This window comes from Leptodactylus fuscus, unplaced genomic scaffold (assembly GCF_031893055.1).
Source record: "Leptodactylus fuscus isolate aLepFus1 unplaced genomic scaffold, aLepFus1.hap2 HAP2_SCAFFOLD_734, whole genome shotgun sequence".
NCBI lineage: Eukaryota > Metazoa > Chordata > Amphibia > Anura > Leptodactylidae > Leptodactylus > Leptodactylus fuscus.
The window spans coordinates 41,495-63,351 of NW_027440772.1; the positions used below are offsets into that span (position 1 = coordinate 41,495).

At 46.4% G+C, this 21,857-nt stretch overlaps 1 pseudogene; it reads right to left on the reverse strand.

Annotated features, from left to right (window-relative positions):
• Nucleotides 1-383: 383 nt before the first annotated feature.
• LOC142188749 (olfactory receptor 6B2-like) lies at nucleotides 384-1,567 on the reverse strand (annotated as a pseudogene).
• Between the last annotated feature and the right edge of the window lie 20,290 nt (nucleotides 1,568-21,857).

Sequence of the window (21,857 nt, forward strand, 5' to 3'; positions counted from 1 at the left end):
CCATACAGAGTACAGCATTCGGCCAATCAACGTTGATTCTTCCGGAGGAGGCGGAGTCTAAGATCGGTCCACAGCAGTCTCCATTGTGGTCCAATCTCAAATGTAGCAGTGTTGAGCGCACAGCTCTGCTACACCTGAGATGTAGCAACGTTGAGCGCACGCTGAACCCTGCTACACCTGAGATGCAGCAGAGCTGACTGTGTGCTGAACCCTGAAGTCAGCTCTGCTACATCTCAGGTGTAGCAGGGTTCCTCACACTGTCAGCTCTGCTGCATCTGAGGGTTGTAAAATTTACTGACCCTTACCCATCTGTGTGATGTTCACTAAAATTTTAAAATGTAATGATTTAATTGTGTGAACATTTTTAAGATTTCATATCTTTCTTAGAAGACAAGTTTAATATTCTGAAAAGCTACTTTAAAGTCTTTGTTCCTCAGGGTGTATATAATGGGGTTAACCAGTGGGGTTACTATAGTATATATCAGAGATAGGACCTTGCCCAGGGTCAGAGATTCTCCTCTTGTTGGAAATAAATAAACTGGATTAATGTCCCATAGAATATGGAGACCACAGTGAGGTGGGAGCTGCAGGTGGAGAAGGCTTTATGTCTCCCGGTATTGGATGGGATCTTCAGGATGGTGAGGACAATGTACACATAGGACATGACTATGACTATTAAAGGGGAAATTGCAAATATGAATCCTAATATAAGACTCTGTGTGTGTATTATGGATATATCGGAGCAGGAGAGCTGCAGGATAGGTTCTAAGTCACAGTAGAAATGGTCAATGACACGCGGTCCACAGAAATACAGATTATGGATAGAAATGATGTAGATCAATGTGGCCGTAAAGCCAGCCAACCAAATCACATTTATTGATGTCACACAAAACATATGATTTATAATGGAGTGATAGTGGAGGGGGTTACAGATGGCCACATACCGGTCATAAGACATCACCGACAGGAGAAGACATTCCGAGAAGCCTGAGATACCACAGATAGAAAACTGGACGATGCAGCCGATGAGCATCATAGAACTCCCTCCATACAGGACAGTGTGAATTAGGACGGGGACAATATCTGTGGTCATCAAGAGGTCACACAATGAGAGCTGTGTAATGAAGAAGTACATGGGGGACCGAAGGGATTTACTCACTAAGTACAAGATCGCGATAAGAAGGTTTCCTGAGATGGTCCCACAGTATATAAGAACCAGCAGAGAGAAGAAGAGAAATGTGAAGTTTTGAAGATTAGGAAATCCCAGAAGGATGATGGAGGTGACAGTATTGTTTGTGTAGTGTAAGCATTCTTTCTCCGTCTGTATTCCGTCTGTATACGGCTGTCACTCATTGCACTCGTACTTTTGTTAATGACACTTAAATAAATTGTATCAAAAAGAAAAATAATAATAATAATAATAATAATAATAATAGGATAATCTGAAAAAAAGAATCAAATAAATTACAAATGTATCATTGGTTTAATAACTTACTAATACAGTTACATAGGTGATAAGGTTAAACAGGAACAGATGTCCATCAGATGAATCTAACAATCCCTTCATGTTTATCTAGATGAAGTAAAACCCCTTTTATATGCCTGCAGATGGATCCATATTAAAAGACTTGTCCAGGATAACCGTCTCTTCACAAGGAGGCTGGGGAAGTTAAAAAAAAATTGCCCATACTCAACTTTCCCCGGTGCTCTGGTGTCTCTCACTGTGGTCCGGTCCTGCTGCTCCGGGGTCTTCCTTTGGCCTCAGGGGATTAATTAAAGTAACAGGGACATCACTTGCATAGATCACCTGCTACGTCCTTTGCCCTTTCCTTAGCACAGAGGTCATGAAGAATACCACCAAAGCAAGAACCCCAGAGAAGCAGGACTGAAGTATGGTGGCACCATTGTGGTGGCAACAGGACACAGGAGACGGGGGAGTATGGGTTGTTTTCACCCAGAGTATAATAGATGAAAGCCCAATGGAAGTGTCAAGAAAAGAAAACAACAAGAACAACAAAAAAAAAACACTTAACCTGAGATAAATCCTGTATTATACTCCACAGTTGCACTCACTGTTCTGCTGGTGTATTCACCGTATACATACACTACTATTCAAAGGTTTAGGATGACATATAAATTTCCTTATTTTTTAAAGAAATGCCCAGTTTTTTTTTCAATGAATATAACATTAAATGAATCAGAAATCCCCTCTATACATTGCTAATGTGGTAAATGACTATTCTAGCTGTAAACGTCTGTTTTTTTAATGCAATATCTAGAGGTGTATAGAGGCCCATTCCCAGCAAACATCACTCCAGTGATCCAATAGTACATTGTGTTTGCTAGCTGTGTACGAAGGCTAATGGATGTTTAGAAAACCCTTGTACAAGTCTGTTAGCACGGCTGAGAACAGTTTTGCTGGTTAGAGAAGCCATACAACTGACCTTCCTTTGAGCTAGTTGAGAATCTGGAGCATTACATTTGTTGGTTCCAGTAAACTCTCAAAATGGCCAGACAAAAAGAACTTTCATGTGAAACTCGACAGTCTATTCTTGTTCTTAGAAGTAAAGGCTATTCCATGTGAGAAACTGCCAAGAAACTGAAGATTTCCTACAAGGGTGTGTACTACTCCCTTCAGAGGACAAACAGGCTCTAACCAGAGTAGGAAGAGAAGTGCGAGGCCGCTCTGCACAACTGAGCAATAGGACAAGGACATTAGAGTCTATAGTTTGTGAAATCGGCGCCTCGCAGGTCCTCAACTGGCAGCTTCATTACATAGTACCTGCAAAATGCCAGTGTCAACGTCTACAGTGAAGAGGAGACTCCAGGATGCCGGCCTTCAGGACAGAGGGGCAAACAAAAGCCATATCTGAGACTGGCTAATAAAAGGGAAAGATTAATATGGACAAAAGAACACAGACATTGGACCGAGGAAGAGTGGAAAAAAGTGTTATGGACAGACAAATCGAAGTCTGAGGTGCTTGGATCACACAGAAGAACATTTATGAGACACAGAACAACTGAAAAAATTCCTGGAAGAGGCGCAACGCCATCTGTGAAGCATGGTGGAGGTAATGTGATGGTCTGGGGTTACTTTTTGGGAGATTTGTACAAGGTAAAAGGAATTTTGAATAAGGAAAACTATCACTCCATTTTGCAATGTCATACCCTGTGGTCAGCGCTTTGGGTCATTGTCCTGTTGTTTCATCCTACAACAGGACAATAACCCAAAGCCACCTCCAAATTATACAAGAACTATTTAGGGAAGAAGCCGGCAGCTGGTACTCTATCTGTAATGGAGGGGTGAGCGCAGTCACCAGATCTCAACCCCATGGAGCTGTTGTGGGAGCAGCTTGACCGTGTGGCCATCAAGCCAATCCAACTTGTGGTCGGGGCTTCTGGAGGAATGGGGGGAAATTTCTCCAGATGACCTCAGCAAATTAACAGCTACAATGCCAAATGCTTGCAAGGCTGGAATTGCTTCAAATGGAGGAAAGTGTGAATGAGAAAATTATTATTATTATTATTATTATTAGAGATGAGCGAACAGTGTTCTATCGAACTCATGTTCGATCGGATATTAGGCTGTTCGGCATGTTCGAATCGAATCGAACACCGCGTGGTAAAGTGCGCCATTACTCGATTCCCCTCCCACCTTCCCTGGCGCCTTTTTTGCTCCAATAACAGCGCAGGGTAGGTGGGACAGGAACTACGACACCGGTGACGTTGAAAAAAGTAGGCAAAACCCATTGGCTGCCGAAAACATGTGACCTCTAATTTAAAAGAACAGCGCCGCCCAGCTTCGCGTCATTCTGAGCTTGCAATTCACCGAGGACGGAGGTTTCCGTCCAGCTAGCTAGGGCTTAGATTCTGGGTAGGCAGGGACAGGCTAGGATAGGAAGGAGAAGACAACCAACAGCTCTTGTAAGAGCTAAATTCCAGGGAGAAGCTTGTCAGTGTAACGTGGCACTGACGGGCTCAATCGCCGCAACCCAGCTTTCCCAGGATCCTGAATGGAATACACTGTCAGTGTATTCCCGTATACCCGATATATACCCCGATACCCGTTCCAACGGTGTGCCCCCCCACCTTCACCCCAGAAATACCCTGCAAGTCCCCTAGCAATAGAATTGGGGCTATATACACCCACAATTTTTACTACTGGTATACAGTGCCATTGTCTGACTGGGAATTCAAAGAGTATATTGGGAATACAAATACCCTCATTTCTTGCTACTGCCATATAGTGCCAGTGTCTGACTGGGAATTCAAAGAATATATTGGGGTTACGTGCACCCACAATTTTTACTACTGGTATACAGTGCCATTGTCTGACTGGGAATTCAAAGAATATATTGGGGTTATAAATACCCTCATTTCTTGCTACTGCCATATAGTGCCAGTTTCTGACTGGTAATTCAAAGAATATATTGGGGTTACGTGCACCCACAATTTTTACTACTGGTATACAGTGCCATTGTCTGACTGGGAATTCAAAGAGTATATTGGGAATACAAATACCCTCATTTCTTGCTACTGCCATATAGTGCCAGTGTCTGACTGGGAATTCAAAGAATATATTGGGGTTACGTGCACCCACAATTTTTACTACTGGTATACAGTGCCATTGTCTGACTGGGAATTCAAAGAATATATTGGGGTTATAAATACCCTCATTTCTTGCTACTGCCATATAGTGCCAGTTTCTGACTGGTAATTCAAAGAATATATTGGGGTTACGTGCACCCACAATTTTTACTACTGGTATACAGTGCCATTGTCTGACTGGGAATTCAAAGAGTATATTGGGAATACAAATACCCTCATTTCTTGCTACTGCCATATAGTGCCAGTTTCTGACTGGGAATTCAAAGAATATATTGGGGTTACGTGCACCCACAATTTTTACTACTGGTATACAGTGCCATTGTCTGACTGGGAATTCAAAGAATATATTGGGGTTATAAATACCCTCATTTCTTGCTACTGCCATATAGTGCCAGTTTCTGACTGGTAATTCAAAGAATATATTGGGGTTACGTGCACCCACAATTTTTACTACTGGTATACAGTGCCATTGTCTGACTGGGAATTCAAAGAGTATATTGGGAATACAAATACCCTCATTTCTTGCTACTGCCATATAGTGCCAGTTTCTGACTGGTAATTCAAAGAATATATTGGGGTTACGTGCACCCACAATTTTTACTACTGGTATACAGTGCCATTGTCTGACTGGGAATTCAAAGAATATATTGGGGTTATAAATACCCTCATTTCTTGCTACTGCCATATAGTGCCAGTGTCTGACTGGTAATTCAAAGAATATATTGGGGTTACGTGCACCCACAATTTTTACTACTGGTATACAGTGCCATTGTCTGACTGGGAATTCAAAGAGTATATTGGGAATACAAATACCCTCATTTCTTGCTACTGCCATATAGTGCCAGTGTCTGACTGGGAATTCAAAGAATATATTGGGGTTACGTGCACCCACAATTTTTACTACTGGTATACAGTGCCATTGTCTGACTGGGAATTCAAAGAATATATTGGGGTTATAAATACCCTCATTTCTTGCTACTGCCATATAGTGCCAGTTTCTGACTGGTAATTCAAAGAATATATTGGGGTTACGTGCACCCACAATTTTTACTACTGGTATACAGTGCCATTGTCTGACTGGGAATTCAAAGAATATATTGGGAATACAAATACCCTCATTTCTTGCTACTGCCATATAGTGCCAGTTTCTGACTGGGAATTCAAAGAATATATTGGGGTTACGTGCACCCACAATTTTTACTACTGGTATACAGTGCCATTGTCTGACTGGGAATTCAAAGAATATATTGGGGTTATAAATACCCTCATTTCTTGCTACTGCCATATAGTGCCAGTTTCTGACTGGTAATTCAAAGAATATATTGGGGTTACGTGCACCCACAATTTTTACTACTGGTATACAGTGCCATTGTCTGACTGGGAATTCAAAGAGTATATTGGGAATACAAATACCCTCATTTCTTGCTACTGCCATATAGTGCCAGTTTCTGACTGGGAATTCAAAGAATATATTGGGGTTACGTGCACCCACAATTTTTACTACTGGTATACAGTGCCATTGTCTGACTGGGAATTCAAAGAATATATTGGGGTTATAAATACCCTCATTTCTTGCTACTGCCATATAGTGCCAGTTTCTGACTGGTAATTCAAAGAATATATTGGGGTTACGTGCACCCACAATTTTTACTACTGGTATACAGTGCCATTGTCTGACTGGGAATTCAAAGAGTATATTGGGAATACAAATACCCTCATTTCTTGCTACTGCCATATAGTGCCAGTTTCTGACTGGTAATTCAAAGAATATATTGGGGTTACGTGCACCCACAATTTTTACTACTGGTATACAGTGCCATTGTCTGACTGGGAATTCAAAGAATATATTGGGGTTATAAATACCCTCATTTCTTGCTACTGCCATATAGTGCCAGTTTCTGACTGGTAATTCAAAGAATATATTGGGGTTACGTGCACCCACAATTTTTACTACTGGTATACAGTGCCATTGTCTGACTGGGAATTCAAAGAGTATATTGGGAATACAAATACCCTCATTTCTTGCTACTGCCATATAGTGCCAGTTTCTGACTGGTAATTCAAAGAATATATTGGGGTTACGTGCACCCACAATTTTTACTACTGGTATACAGTGCCATTGTCTGACTGGGAATTCAAAGAATATATTGGGGTTATAAATACCCTCATTTCTTGCTACTGCCATATAGTGCCAGTTTCTGACTGGTAATTCAAAGAATATATTGGGGTTACGTGCACCCACAATTTTTACTACTGGTATACAGTGCCAATTTCTAACTAGGAATTCAAAATGCGCAAGGCTCCCGGAAAGGGACGTGGACGAGGCCGTGGGCGAGGTCGGGGGAATGGTTCTGGGGAGCAAGGTAGCAGTGAAGCCACAGGGCGTCCCGTGCCTACTCCTGTGGGGCAGCAAGCATTGCGCCACTCCACAGTGCCAGGGTTGCTTGCCACATTAACTAAACTGCAGGGTACAAACCTTAGTAGGCCCGAGAACCAGGAACAGGTCTTGCAATGGCTGTCAGAGAACGCTTACAGCACATTGTCCAGCAGCCAGTCAGACTCTGCCTCCTCTCCTCCTATTACCCAACAGTCTTGTCTTCCTTCCTCCCAAAATTCCGAAGCTTTACAGAACAATAACCCAAACTGTCCCTGCTCCCCAGAGCTGTTCTCCGCTCCTTTCATTGTCCCTCAACCTGCCTCTCCACGTCACGATTCCACGAACCTAACAGAGGAGCATCTGTGTCCAGATGCTCAAACACTAGAGTCTCCTCCATCTCCGTTCGATTTGGTGGTGGATGACCAGCAACCCACCCTCATCGACGATGATGTGACGCAGTTGCCGTCAGGGCATCCAGTTGACTGGTGCATTGTGCGGGAGGAGGAGATGAGACAGGAGTTGGAAGAGGAAGTGGTGGATGATGAGGACACTGACCCGACCTGGACAGGGGGGATGTCAAGCGGGGAAAGTAGTGTGGATGTTGAGGCAGGTGCAGCACCAAAAAGGGTAGCTAGAGGCAGAGGCAGAGGTCAGCAGCTTAGGCGAAGCCAGGCCACACCCGGAATCTCCCAAGATGTTCCAGTTCGTACCCAGCCCCGAAAAACTCCCACCTCGAGGGCATGTTTCTCGAAGGTGTGGAGTTTTTTCAAGGAATGCGCCGAGGACAGATATAGTGTTGTCTGCACAATTTGCCTCTCGAAATTGATTAGGGGCTCTGAGAAGAGCAACCTGTCCACCACTTCAATGCGCCGTCATTTGGAATCCAAGCACTGGAATCAGTGGCAGGCAGCAACGGCAGGACAAAGGCCGCCTGCCGTTCACGCCACTGCCACTGCCTCTGCCTCTGCCTCTGCCACTGCCACTGCTGACTGTGCTGGCGATGCACTCCAGAGGACGAGCCAGGACACCACTTCATCTGCCTCCGCCACTTTGTTGACTTCTACCTCATCCTCCCCTGGTCCTGTCTTATCTCCTTCTCCTGCACCATCAAAGGCACCATCAGGCGTTTCTTTACAACAACCCACCATCTCTCAGACATTGGAGCGGCGGCAGAAATACACTGCTAACCACCCACACGCGCAAGCCTTGAACGCCAACATCGCTAAACTGCTGGCCCAGGAGATGTTGGCGTTCCGGCTTGTTGAAACTCCCGCCTTCCTGGACCTGATGGCAACTGCGGCACCTCGCTATGCCGTCCCTAGCCGTCACTACTTCTCCCGGTGTGCCGTCCCCGCCTTGCACCAGCACGTGTCACTCAACATCAGGCGGGCCCTTAGTTCCGCGCTTTGCACAAAGGTCCACTTGACCACCGACGCGTGGACAAGTGCATGCGGACAGGGACGCTACATTTCACTGACGGCACACTGGGTAAATGTAGTTGAGGCTGGGACTGCTTCCCAAACTGGCCCGGTGTACCTCGTCTCCCCGCCTAACATTCCTGGCAGGGACACGAGAAGAACACCCCCCTCCTCCTCCTCCTCTACCGCCTCCTCCTCCGCCTCCTCCTCCGCCACCGCCTCCTCCTCCGCTGTTAGATTGACCCCAGCTACGAGTTGGAAACGTTGCAGCACTGGCGTTGGTAGACGTCAGCAGGCTGTGCTGAAGCTGATCAGCTTGGGGGACAGACAGCACACTGCCTCCGAGGTGAGGGATGCCCTCCTCGATGAGACGGCAATATGGTTTGAGCCGCTGCACCTGGGCCCAGGCATGGTCGTTTGTGATAACGGCCGGAACCTGGTAGCAGCTCTGGAGCTTGCCGGACTCCAACATGTTCCATGCCTGGCCCACGTCTTCAACCTAGTGGTGCAACGTTTCCTAAAGAGCTACCCCAATGTTCCAGAGCTACTGGTGAAAGTGCGGCGCATGTGCGCCCACTTTCGCAAGTCGACAGTAGCCGCTGCTAGCTTAAAATCTCTCCAGCAACGCCTGCATGTGCCACAACACCGGCTTTTGTGCGACGTCCCCACACGCTGGAACTCAACGTTTCAGATGTTGAATAGAGTGGTTGAGCAGCAGAGACCTTTGATGGAATACCAGCTACAAAACCCTAGGGTGCCACAAAGTCAGCTGCCTCAGTTTCACATCCATGAGTGGCCATGGATGAGAGACCTTTGTGACATCCTACGGGTGTTTGAGGAGTCCACAAGGAGGGTGAGCTCTGAGGATGCGATGGTGAGCCTTACAATCCCGCTCTTGTGTGTTCTGAGAGAATCCCTGATTGACATCAGGGATAACTCAGATCACACAGAGGAGTTAGGGATAGCATCCGATCCGTCACAGCTGGAGAGTAGGTCCACACATCTGTCCGCTTCACTGCGTTTAATGGAGGAGGAGGAGGAGGAGGAGGAGGAGGAGGAAGAAGAGTTGTCCGATGATGTGATGGTGATACAGGAGGCTTCCGGGCAACTTCGAATCGTCCCATTGTTGCAGCGCGGATGGGTAGACATGGAGGATGAGGAGGAAATGGAGATTGAACTTTCCGGTGGGGCCAGAGGAGTCATGCCAACTAACACTGTGGCAGACATGGCTGAGTTCATGTTGGGGTGCTTTACAACCGACAAGCGTATTGTCAAAATCATGGAGGACAACCAGTACTGGATCTTTGCTATCCTTGACCCCCGGTATAAAAACAACATCTCGTCTTTTATTCCGGTAGAGGGGAGGGCCAATCGCATCAATGCTTGCCACAGGCAATTGGTGCAGAATATGATGGAGATGTTTCCAGCATGTGACAGTGGCGGCAGGGAGGGCAGTTCCTCCAGTAGGCAACCAAGTTCTCACCGGTCCACACAAACGAGGGGCACACTGTCTAAGGTCTGGGACACCTTGATGGCACCCCCTCGCCAAAGTGCCGCCACGGAGGGTCCTAGTGTCACCAGGCGTGAGAAGTATAGGCGCATGTTGCGGGAATACCTTTCCGACCACAGCCCTGTCCTCTCCGACCCCTCTGCGCCCTACACGTATTGGGTGTCGAAGTTGGACCTGTGGCTTGAACTTGCCCTATATGCCTTGGAGGTGCTGTCCTGTCCTGCCGCCAGCGTCCTATCTGAGAGGGTGTTCAGTGCAGCCGGTGGCATCATCACTGACAAGCGCACCCGTCTGTCAGCTGAGAGTGCCGACCGGCTCACTTTGATAAAAATGAACCACCACTGGATAGAGCCTTCATTTTTGTGCCCACCTGTGTAAAGCACCCCAACATGAAACTCCATGTCTGTACTCAACCTCTCCAATTCCTCCGCATCCTCATACTCATCCACCATAAGCGTTGCACAATTCTGCTAATACTAGGCTCCCTCCAACATGATTTCCCCCAACTCTGCTGGTTAGAGGCTCCCTCCACCCTGATTTCCACCAACTCTGCTGGTTAGAGGCTCCCTCCACCCTGCTTTCCCACAACTCTGCTGGTTAGAGGCTCCTTCCACCATGAATTTGCCCAAACTGGGCTGTTTAGAGGCTCCCTCCACCATGAATTGGTCCAAACTGGGCTGGTTAGAGGCTCCCTCCACCATTAATTGGTCCAAACTGGGCTGGTTAGAGGCTCCCTCCACCATGAATTTGCCCAAACTGGGCTGTTTAGAGGCTCCCTCCACCATGAATTTGCCCAAACTGGGCTGTTTAGAGGCTCCCTCCACCATGAATTGGTCCAAACTGGGTTTTTTAGAGGCTCCCTCCACCATGAATTGGTCCAAACTGGGGTGGTTAGAGGCTCCCTCCACCATTAATTGGTCCAAACTGGGCTGGTTAGAGGCTCCCTCCACCATGAATTGGTCCAAACTGGGCTGGTTAGAGGCTCCCTCCACCATGAATTGGTCCAAACTGGGGTGGTTAGAGGCTCCCTCCACCATTAATTGGTCCAAACTGGGCTGGTTAGAGGCTCCCTCCACCATTAATTGGTCCAAACTGGGCTGGTTAGAGGCTCCCTCCACCATGAATTTGCCCAAACTGGGCTGTTTAGAGGCTCCCTCCACCATTAATTGGTCCAAACTGGGCTGGTTAGAGGCTCCCTCCACAATTAATTGGTCCAAACTGGGCTAATTAGAGGCTCCCTCCACCATGAATTGGTCCAAACTGGGTTTTTTAGAGGCTCCCTCCACCATGAATTTGCCCAAACTGGGCTGTTTAGAGGCTCCCTCCACCATGAATTGGTCCAAACTGGGCTGGTTAGAGGCTCCCTCCACCATGAATTTCCCAAAACTTGGCTGTTTAGAGGCTCCCTCCACCATTAATTGGTCCAAACTGGGCTGGTTAGAGGCTCCCTCCACCATGAATTGGTCCAAACTGGGGTTTTTAGAGGCTCCCTCCACCATGAATTGGTCCAAACTTGGCTGTTTAGAGGCTCCCTCCACCATGAATTGGTCCAAACTGGGGTGGTTAGAGGCTCCCTCCACCATTAATTGGTCCAAACTGGGCTGGTTAGAGGCTCCCTCCACCATTAATTGGTCCAAACAGGGCTGGTTAGAGGCTCCCTCCACCATGAATTTGCCCAAACTGGGCTGTTTAGAGGCTCCCTCCACCATGAATTTGCCCAAACTGGGCTGGTTAGAGGCTCCCTCCACCATGAATTGGTCCAAACGGGTTTTTAGAGGCTCCCTTCACCATGAATTGGTCCAAACTTGGCTGTTTAGAGGCTCCCTCCACCATGAATTGGTCCAAACTGGGGTGGTTAGAGGCTCCCTCCACCATTAATTGGTCCAAACTGGGCTAATTAGAGGCTCCCTCCACCATGAATTGGTCCAAACTGGGTTTTTTAGAGGCTCCCTCCACCATGAATTTGCCCAAACTGGGCTGTTTAGAGGCTCCCTCCACCATGAATTGGTCCAAACTGGGCTGGTTAGAGGCTCCCTCCACCATGAATTGGTCCAAACTGGGTTTTTTAGAGGCTCCCTCCACCATGAATTGGTCCAAACTGGGCTGGTTAGAGGCTCCCTCCACCATGAATTTCCCAAAACTTGGCTGTTTAGAGGCTCCCTCCACCATTAATTGGTCCAAACTGGGCTGGTTAGAGGCTCCCTCCACCATGAATTGGTCCAAACTGGGGTTTTTAGAGGCTCCCTCCACCATGAATTGGTCCAAACTTGGCTGTTTAGAGGCTCCCTCCACCATGAATTGGTCCAAACTGGGGTGGTTAGAGGCTCCCTCCACCATGAATTGGTCCAAACTGGGCTGGTTAGAGGCTCCCTCCACCATTAATTGGTCCAAACTGGGCTGGTTAGAGGCTCCCTCCACCATGAATTTGCCCAAACTGGGCTGTTTAGAGGCTCCCTCCACCATGAATTTGCCCAAACTGGGCTGGTTAGAGGCTCCCTCCACCATGAATTGGTCCAAACGGGTTTTTAGAGGCTCCCTTCACCATGAATTGGTCCAAACTTGGCTGTTTAGAGGCTCCCTCCACCATGAATTGGTCCAAACTGGGGTGGTTAGAGGCTCCCTCCACCATTAATTGGTCCAAACTGGGCTGGTTAGAGGCTCCCTCCACCATTAATTGGTCCAAACTGGGCTGGTTAGAGGCTCCCTCCACCATGAATTGGTCCAAACTGGGGTTTTTAGAGGCTCCCTCCACCATGAATTGGTCCAAACTTGGCTGTTTAGAGGCTCCCTCCACCATTAATTGGTCCAAACTGGGCTGGTTAGAGGCTCCCTCCACCATGAATTTGCCCAAACTGGGCTGTTTAGAGGCTCCCTCCACCATGAATTGGTCCAAACTGGGTTTTTTAGAGGCTCCCTCCACCATGAATTGGTCCAAACTGGGCTGGTTAGAGGCTCCCTCCACCATGAATTGGTCCAAACTGGGGTGGTTAGAGGCTCCCTCCACCATTAATTGGTCCAAACTGGGCTGGTTAGAGGCTCCCTCCACCATTAATTGGTCCAAACTGGGCTGGTTAGAGGCTCCCTCCACCATGAATTTGCCCAAACTGGGCTGTTTAGAGGCTCCCTCCACCATTAATTGGTCCAAACTGGGCTGGTTAGAGGCTCCCTCCACAATTAATTGGTCCAAACTGGGCTAATTAGAGGCTCCCTCCACCATGAATTGGTCCAAACTGGGTTTTTTAGAGGCTCCCTCCACCATGAATTTGCCCAAACTGGGCTGTTTAGAGGCTCCCTCCACCATGAATTGGTCCAAACTGGGCTGGTTAGAGGCTCCCTCCACCATGAATTTCCCAAAACTTGGCTGTTTAGAGGCTCCCTCCACCATTAATTGGTCCAAACTGGGCTGGTTAGAGGCTCCCTCCACCATGAATTGGTCCAAACTGGGCTGGTTAGAGGCTCCCTCCACCATTAATTGGTCCAAACTGGGCTGGTTAGAGGCTCCCTCCACCATGAATTTGCCCAAACTGGGCTGGTTAGAGGCTCCCTCCACCATGAATTGGTCCAAACTGGGTTTTTTAGAGGCTCCCTCCACCATGAATTTGCCCAAACTGGGCTGGTTAGAGGCTCCCTCCACCATGAATTGGTCCAAACTGGGCTGGTTAGAGGCTCCCTCCACCATGAATTTGCCCAAACTGGGCTGTTTAGAGGCTCCCTCCACCATTAATTGGTCCAAACTGGGCTGGTTAGAGGCTCCCTCCACCATGAATTTGCCCAAACTGGGCTGTTTAGAGGCTCCCTCCACCATGAATTGGTCCAAACTGGGTTTTTTAGAGGCTCCCTCCACCATGAATTGGTCCAAACTGGGCTGGTTAGAGGCTCCCTCCACCATGAATTTCCCAAAACTTGGCTGTTTAGAGGCTCCCTCCACCATGAATTGGTCCAAACTGGGCTGGTTAGAGGCTCCCTCCACCATGAATTTCCCAAAACTTGGCTGTTTAGAGGCTCCCTCCACCATGAATTGGTCCAAACTGGGCTGGTTAGAGGCTCCCTCCACCATTAATTGGTCCAAACTGGGCTGGTTAGAGGCTCCCTCCACCATGAATTGGTCCAAACTGGGTTTTTTAGAGGCTCCCTCCACCATGAATTTGCCCAAACTGGGCTGTTTAGAGGCTCCCTCCACCATGAATTGGTTCAAACTGGGCTGGTTAGAGGCTCCCTCCACCATTAATTGGTCCAAACTGGGCTGGTTAGAGGCTCCCTCCACCATTAATTGGTCCAAACTGGGCTGGTTAGAGGCTCCCTCCACCATGAATTTGCCCAAACTGGGCTGGTTAGAGGCTCCCTCCACCATGAATTGGTCCAAACTGGGTTTTTTAGAGGCTCCCTCCACCATGAATTTGCCCAAACTGGGCTGGTTAGAGGCTCCCTCCACCATGAATTGGTCCAAACTGGGGTTTTTAGAGGCTCCCTCCACCATGAATTTGCCCAAACTGGGGTGTTTAGAGGCTCCCTCCACCATGAATTTGCCCAAACTCTGCTGGTTAGAGGCTCAATCCACCCTGATTTTCAAAACAAATGTTGGTGCCAACCTCAACTTACTACAAGGGCCAAATTCACTGCTGGTGACAAGCTCTCCTCACTGCAAGTGCCAAATACACATGTTTCAAGGTGTTTTCCTACTGTCAGAGAGGTGGTATTGAGTGTGTAAAGTGTGTAGTTGTTAGGCTGTGATGTTGGGGTAATAGAGGGTCTTTGGTGTGTTAGATGCCCCCAGACATGAATCCCCTGCTGTCCCAGTGTCATTCCAGAGGTGTTGGCATCATTTCCTGGGGTGTCATAGTGGACTTGGTGACCCTCCAGACACGGATTTGGGTTTCCCCCTTAACGAGTATCTGTTCCCCATAGACTATAATGGGGTTCGAAACCCGTTCGAACACACGAACATTGAGCGGCTGTTCGAATCGAATTTCGAACCTCGAACATTTTAGTGTTCGCTCATCTCTAATTATTATTATTATTATTATTATTATTTAGTAGTAGTAGTAGTAGTATTAAAAAAAAACAAAAAAAAAAAACCAATCATTATTTCTAACCTTGTCAATGTCTTGACTATATTTTCTATTCATTTTGCAACATATTTGATAAATAAAAGTGTGCGTTTTCATGGAAAACACAAAATTTCCTGGGCAAGCCCAAGCTTTTGAACAGTAGTGTATATTACAATGCTTAGCCTGTACTGATCCTGAGGTACATCCTGTATTATACTCCAGAGCTGCGCTCACTATTCTGCTGGTACAGTCACTGTGTACATACATTACATTACTTATCCTGTATTATACTCCAGAGCTGCGCTCACTATTCTGCTGGTACAGTCTTAGTGTACATACATTACATTACTTATCCTGTATTATACTCCAGAGCTGCGCTCACTATTCTGCTGGTACAGTCACTGTGTACATACATTACATTACTTATCCTGTATTATACTCCAGAGCTGCGCTCACTATTCTGCTGGTACAGTCACTGTGTACATACATTACATTACTTATCCTGTATTATACTCCAGAGCTGCGCTCACTATTCTGCTGGTACAGTCACTGTGTACATACATTACATTACTTATCCTGTATTATACTCCAGAGCTGCGCTCACTATTCTGCTGGTACAGTCACTGTGTACATACATTACATTACTTATCCTGTATTATACTCCAGAGCTGCGCTCACTATTCTGCTGGTACAGTCACTGTGTACATACATTACATTACTTATCCTGTATTATACTCCAGAGCTGCGCTCACTATTCTGCTGGTGCAGTCACTGTGTACATACATTACATTACTTATCCTGTATTATACTACAGAGCTGCGCTCACTATTCTGCTGGTGCAGTCACTGTGTACATACATTACATTACTTATCCTGTATTATACTCCAGAGCTGCGCTCACTATTCTGCTGGTGCAGTCACTGTGTACATACATTACATTACTTATCCTGTATTATACTCCAGAGCTGCGCTCACTATTCTGCTGGTGCAGTCACTGTGTACATACATTACATTACTTATCCTGTATTATACTACAGAGCTGTGCTCACTATTCTGCTGGTGCAGTCACTGTGTACATACATTACATTACTTATCCTGTATTATACTCCAGAGCTGCGCTCACTATTCTGCTGGTGCAGTCACTGTGTACATACATTACATTACTTATCCTGTATTATACTCCAGAGCTGCGCTCACTATTCTGCTGGTGCAGTCACTGTGTACATACATTACATTACTTATCCTGTATTATACTCCAGAGCTGCGCTCACTATTCTGCTGGTGCAGTCACTGTGTACATACATTACATTACTTATCCTGTATTATACTACAGAGCTGCGCTCACTATTCTGCTGGTGCAGTCACTGTGTACATACATTACATTACTTATCCTGTATTATACTCCAGAGCTGCGCTAAACTATTCTGCTGGTACAGTCACTGTGTACATACATTACATTACTTATCCTGTATTATACTCCAGAGCTGCGCTCACTATTCTGCTGGTGCAGTCACTGTGTACATACATTACATTACTTATCCTGTATTATACTCCAGAGCTGCGCTCACTATTCTGCTGGTACAGTCACTGTGTACATACATTACATTACTTATCCTGTATTATACTACAGAGCTGCGCTCACTATTCTGCTGGTGCAGTCACTGTGTACATACATTACATTACTTATCCTGTATTATACTCCAGAGCTGCGCTCACTATTCTGCTGGTGCAGTCACTGTGTACATACATTACATTACTTATCCTGTATTATACTCCAGAGCTGCGCTCACTATTCTGCTGGTGCAGTCACTGTGTACATACATTACATTACTTATCCTGTATTATACTCCAGAGCTGCGCTCACTATTCTGCTGGTACAGTCACTGTGTACATACATTACATTACTTATCCTGTATTATACTCCAGAGCTGTGCTCACTATTCTGCTGGTGCAGTCACTGTGTATATACATTACATTACTTATCCTGTATTATACTCCAGAGCTGCGCTCACTATTCTGCTGGTGCAGTCACTGTGTACATTCATTACATTACTTATCCTGTATTATACTTCAGAGCTGCGCTCACTATTCTGCTGGTGCAGTCACTGTGTACATACATTACATTACTTATCCTGTATTATACTCCAGAGCTGCGCTCACTATTCTGCTGGTACAGTCACTGTGTACATACATTACATTACTTATCCTGTATTATACTCCAGAGCTGCGCTCACTATTCTGCCGGTACAGTCACTGTATACATACATTACATTACTTATCCTGTATTATACTCCAGAGCTGTGCTCACTATTCTGCTGGTGCAGTCACTGTGTACATACATTACATTACTTATCCTGTATTATACTCCAGAGCTGCGCTCACTATTCTGCTGGTGCAATCACTGTGTACATACATTACATTACTTATCCTGTATTATACTCCAGAGCTGCGCTCACTATTCTGCTGGTACAGTCACTGTGTACATACATTACATTACTTATCCTGTATTATACTCCAGAGCTGCGCTCACTATTCTGCTGGTGCAGTCACTGTGTACATACATTACATTACTTATCCTGTATTATACTACAGAGCTGTACTCACTATTCTGCTGGTGCAGTCACTGTGTATATACATTACTTATCCTGTATTATACTCCAGAGCTGCGCTCACTATTCTGCTGGTACAGTCACTGTGTACATACATTACTTATCCTGTATTATACTCCAGAGCTGCGCTCACTATTCTGCTGGTGCAGTCACTGTGTACATACATTACATTACTTATCCTGTATTATACTCCAGAGCTGCGCTCACTATTCTGCTGGTACAGTCACTGTGTACATACATTACATTACTTATCCTGTATTATACTCCAGAGCTGCGCTCACTATTCTGCTAGTGCAGTCACTGTGTACATACATTACATTACTTATCCTGTATTATACTCCAGAGCTGCGCTCACTATTCTGCTGGTGCAGTCACTGTGTACATACATTACATTACTTATCCTGTATTATACCCCAGAGCTGCGCTCACTATTCTGCCGGTACAGTCACTGTGTACATACATTACATTACTTATCCTGTATTATACTCCAGAGCTGCGCTCACTATTCTGCTGGTGCAGTCACTGTGTACATACATTACATTACTTATCCTGTATTATACTCCAGAGCTGCGCTCACTATTCTGCTGGTGCAGTCACTGTGTACATACTGTACATTACTTATCCTGTATTATACTCCAGAGCTGCGCTCACTATTCTGCTGGTGCAGTCACTGTGTACATACTGTACATTACTTATCCTGTATTATACTCCAGAGCTGCGCTCACTATTCTGCTGGTACAGTCACTGTGTACATACATTACATTACTTATCCTGTATTATACTCCAGAGCTGCGCTCACTATTCTGCCGGTACAGTCACTGTGTACATACATTACATTACTTATCCTGTATTATACTCCAGAGCTGCGCTCACTATTCTGCTGGTGCAGTCACTGTGTACATACATTACATTACTTATCCTGTATTATACTCCAGAGCTGCGCTCACTATTCTGCTGGTGCAGTCACTGTGTACATACTGTACATTACTTATCCTGTATTATACTCCAGAGCTGCGCTCACTATTCTGCTGGTGCAGTCACTGTGTACATACATTACATTACTTATCCTGTATTATACTCCAGAGCTGCGCTCACTATTCTGCTGGTACAGTCACTGTGTACATACATTACATTACTTATCCTGTATTATACTCCAGAGCTGTGCTCACTATTCTGCTGGTACAGTCACTGTGTACATACTGTACATTACTTATCCTGTATTATACTCCAGAGCTGCGCTCACTATTCTGCTGGTACAGTCACTGTGTACATTGTAGGTAAGTGGAGGGAAAAGTGGTGGAGGGAAGGTATATCCCATTGAGATGGCTCTTCGCCACTAGATAAATAATGAATCCAGTTCCGGGTCTTGGGGGTAGTCATAGACCCAGGTTCCAAGCTCTGGCCCTGAGTTTTCGTGCAGCAAATTTGGAGCCTTAACCCTGTGAAGTCAGGAGGGTGTGTCTGACTTTCATTACTGCTGCTGCTATTGAGAGTTGAGGACCCAAACCCAGTGTAGCTGTGGAGAACCAGAAGGGCCAGCCTGCTAAAGTTTGTGAACTGCATTGCCTTGTGGCTGAAGTAAGCCTTTTCTTTTCCTTTTTGCTGAAGAAAGCTGTTTATGTTGAACTTTGTGAATTTGCACCTAAATAAACCAAGCACCAGTGTGAACCTGAAGACCAAGCTTCACGTGTGTTTTACTTGCCTGACAACCAGCCCCAAGCACCCGCTTTTACATATGGTGGAGGACGCGGGCAGGCAAGTGTCGTTGTTTGGTGCAACAAACCATTGAAGATAGCCGTTTCAGCTGTGTATATCTTGGGTGGAGGCCGCCACAGCGCCAAAGGACAATACCAGAGCTATGGAGGAGCTGGTCCAGCAGTTGGTGCGCTCTACTGTGCAACAGCAAGAGATGAATCACTTGCTGATGGAGCAAATGGCAGCTCTCCTGAAAATGGTTGCAGCAAAGACAGGTGTACCTGTAGCCGCTCCTGTCCATGATGTCCGGGAAAAGGTACGTGCCTCATTACAGAAAATGTCTGCTGAGGACAATGTGGAGGCATACCTGACTATATTTGAACGCACTGCAGACAGAGAAAAGCTGCCTAAGGAGCAGTGGGCGGAGGTACTGGCTCCCTACCTGACTGGCGAGCTGCAAAAGGCATATTTTGATTTGACTGTACAAGACTCTAAGGACTACAGCAAGTTGAAAGCGGAGATACTTGCCCGTTTAGGAGTCAGTGTGGCAGTCCAGGCACAGCGGGTGCAGCAGCGGTCCTTTTCTCTGGAAAAACCGCCACGGTCCCAGATGTATGACCTGTTCCATCTGGTCTGAAAATGGTTATGTCCTGAGACGCTTACCCCAGAACAGATGGTGGAGAGAGTCGCTATGGATCACTATGTAAGTGCTCTCCCTGCTCCATTACAGCGCTGGGTTATCCAGGGAAGTCCAGACAACGCAGACAGACTTGCTGAGTTGGTGGAGAGGTACATTACCGCTGAAAATTGTGCCTTACATCCAACTAGGGAGAAAACTCCGCTGCAGACACCCAGGGCTGTCCCCAGGGTTGGTAAAAGGTGGTGTCAGCCGACCAAGGGACATATTGTTGCACACTGTCCTGCAGAGCAGGAGCCCATAGACTGCAACTTGGCACAACACTGCTCTATGTTTGCCCACCCAGTGTGCAGCGCCATAACCATTGACCTGGACAGACCCCAAAAGTGTCAGCTTACTCTTAATGGCACCAAAGTCATGGCACTACTGGACTCAGGGAGTCTGGTAACCCTGGTCAGAGATGAACTGCTCCCTGTTTTGTGTGACCCAGGGCAAGTTATGGGCGTGGTGTGCATACATGGGGACACCAAGAACTATCCGGTGGCCCAAGTACACATACAGACTGTGTGTGGGAGTGTCAACCATAAAGTGGGTGTGGTTAAAAACCTGCTGTATGAGATGATATTAGGGCAGGACTTTCCTTTATTTTGGGAATTGTGGGATACGCTGTCACCTTCTGATGTAAAAATGTCTGTTGCAGATAGGGTGTCTTCAGGGCGTGAAGAAAACGCTCAAGGGACAGATAACTTTCCTCTGGCCGTGTTATTAGGGGATGAGGATGAGCCCACAGATACGGAGTCCGTACTCCCAGACCTTGAGGTATCGAGGGTTAACTTTGGGACTGCACAACTACAAGATCCCACCCTAAAAACCGCCTTTGAAAGTGTGACAGTTTTAAATGGTGTACCCCCGGAACCAGGGGCTGAACTGCGGTATCCGTATTTTGAGGTGCAAGACAACTTATTATACCGTGTGACAAGGGTTAATGATGAAACTGTAGAACAGCTACTGGTTCCTAAACCATACAGTACAGGAAAATGGTGTTGGATATGGCCCACTCTCATGTATTAGGGGGTCACTTAGCATCTGACAAGACCAGGGAACGTATTTTTCAAAGGTTCTATTGGCCAGGGTGCTATAAAGAAATAGAGAACTATTGTAAGTCTTGTCCAACCTGCCAGGTAAATGCTCCTGTTGCACATTTCAGGAATCCCTTGATACCTTTGCCTGTCATTGAGGTTCCTTTTGAACGGATTGCTTTGGATATTGTAGGGCCCTTGGTGAAGTCAGGCAGAGGGCATCAATATATTTTGGTTATACTGGACTATGCCACCAGGTATCCAGAGGCGGTCCCTTTAAGGAAGCCCACAGCCAAGTGCATAGCCAAGGAGCTGTTTCATATGTGCACTAGGGTGGGGATTCCCAAGGAAATCTTGACAGACCAGGGTACACCTTTTATGTCTAAGGTCATGAAGGAACTCTGTAAGGTTTTTAAAATCAGACAGTTGAGAACCTCTGTGTACCATCCCCAAACTGACGGTCTGGTAGAGAGATTTAATAAAACCCTAAAGGCCATGTTAAAAAAGGCTGTCGAAAAAGATGGAAAAGATTGGGATTGCCTGTTACCGTACCTGCTATTTTCTATTAGGGAAGTTCCTCAGGCCTCTGCAGGGTTCTCCCCGTTTGAGTTATTATACGGTAGACATCCCCGTGGTCTCTTAGACCTTGCTAAGGAAACATGGGAATCTGAGTCCACGCCATACCGCAGTGTTATAGAACATGTGGCAAACATGAAGGAGAGAATCTCCAAGATAATGCCCATAGTAAAAGAACATTTACAGAAGGCGCAGGAAATGCAAAAGAGGGTGTACAATCGCTCTGCCAGAGTGAGAGTGTTCAGTCCTGGGGACCGGGTCCTAATACTTGTTCCCATGGTAGAAAGCAAGTTCCTGGCTA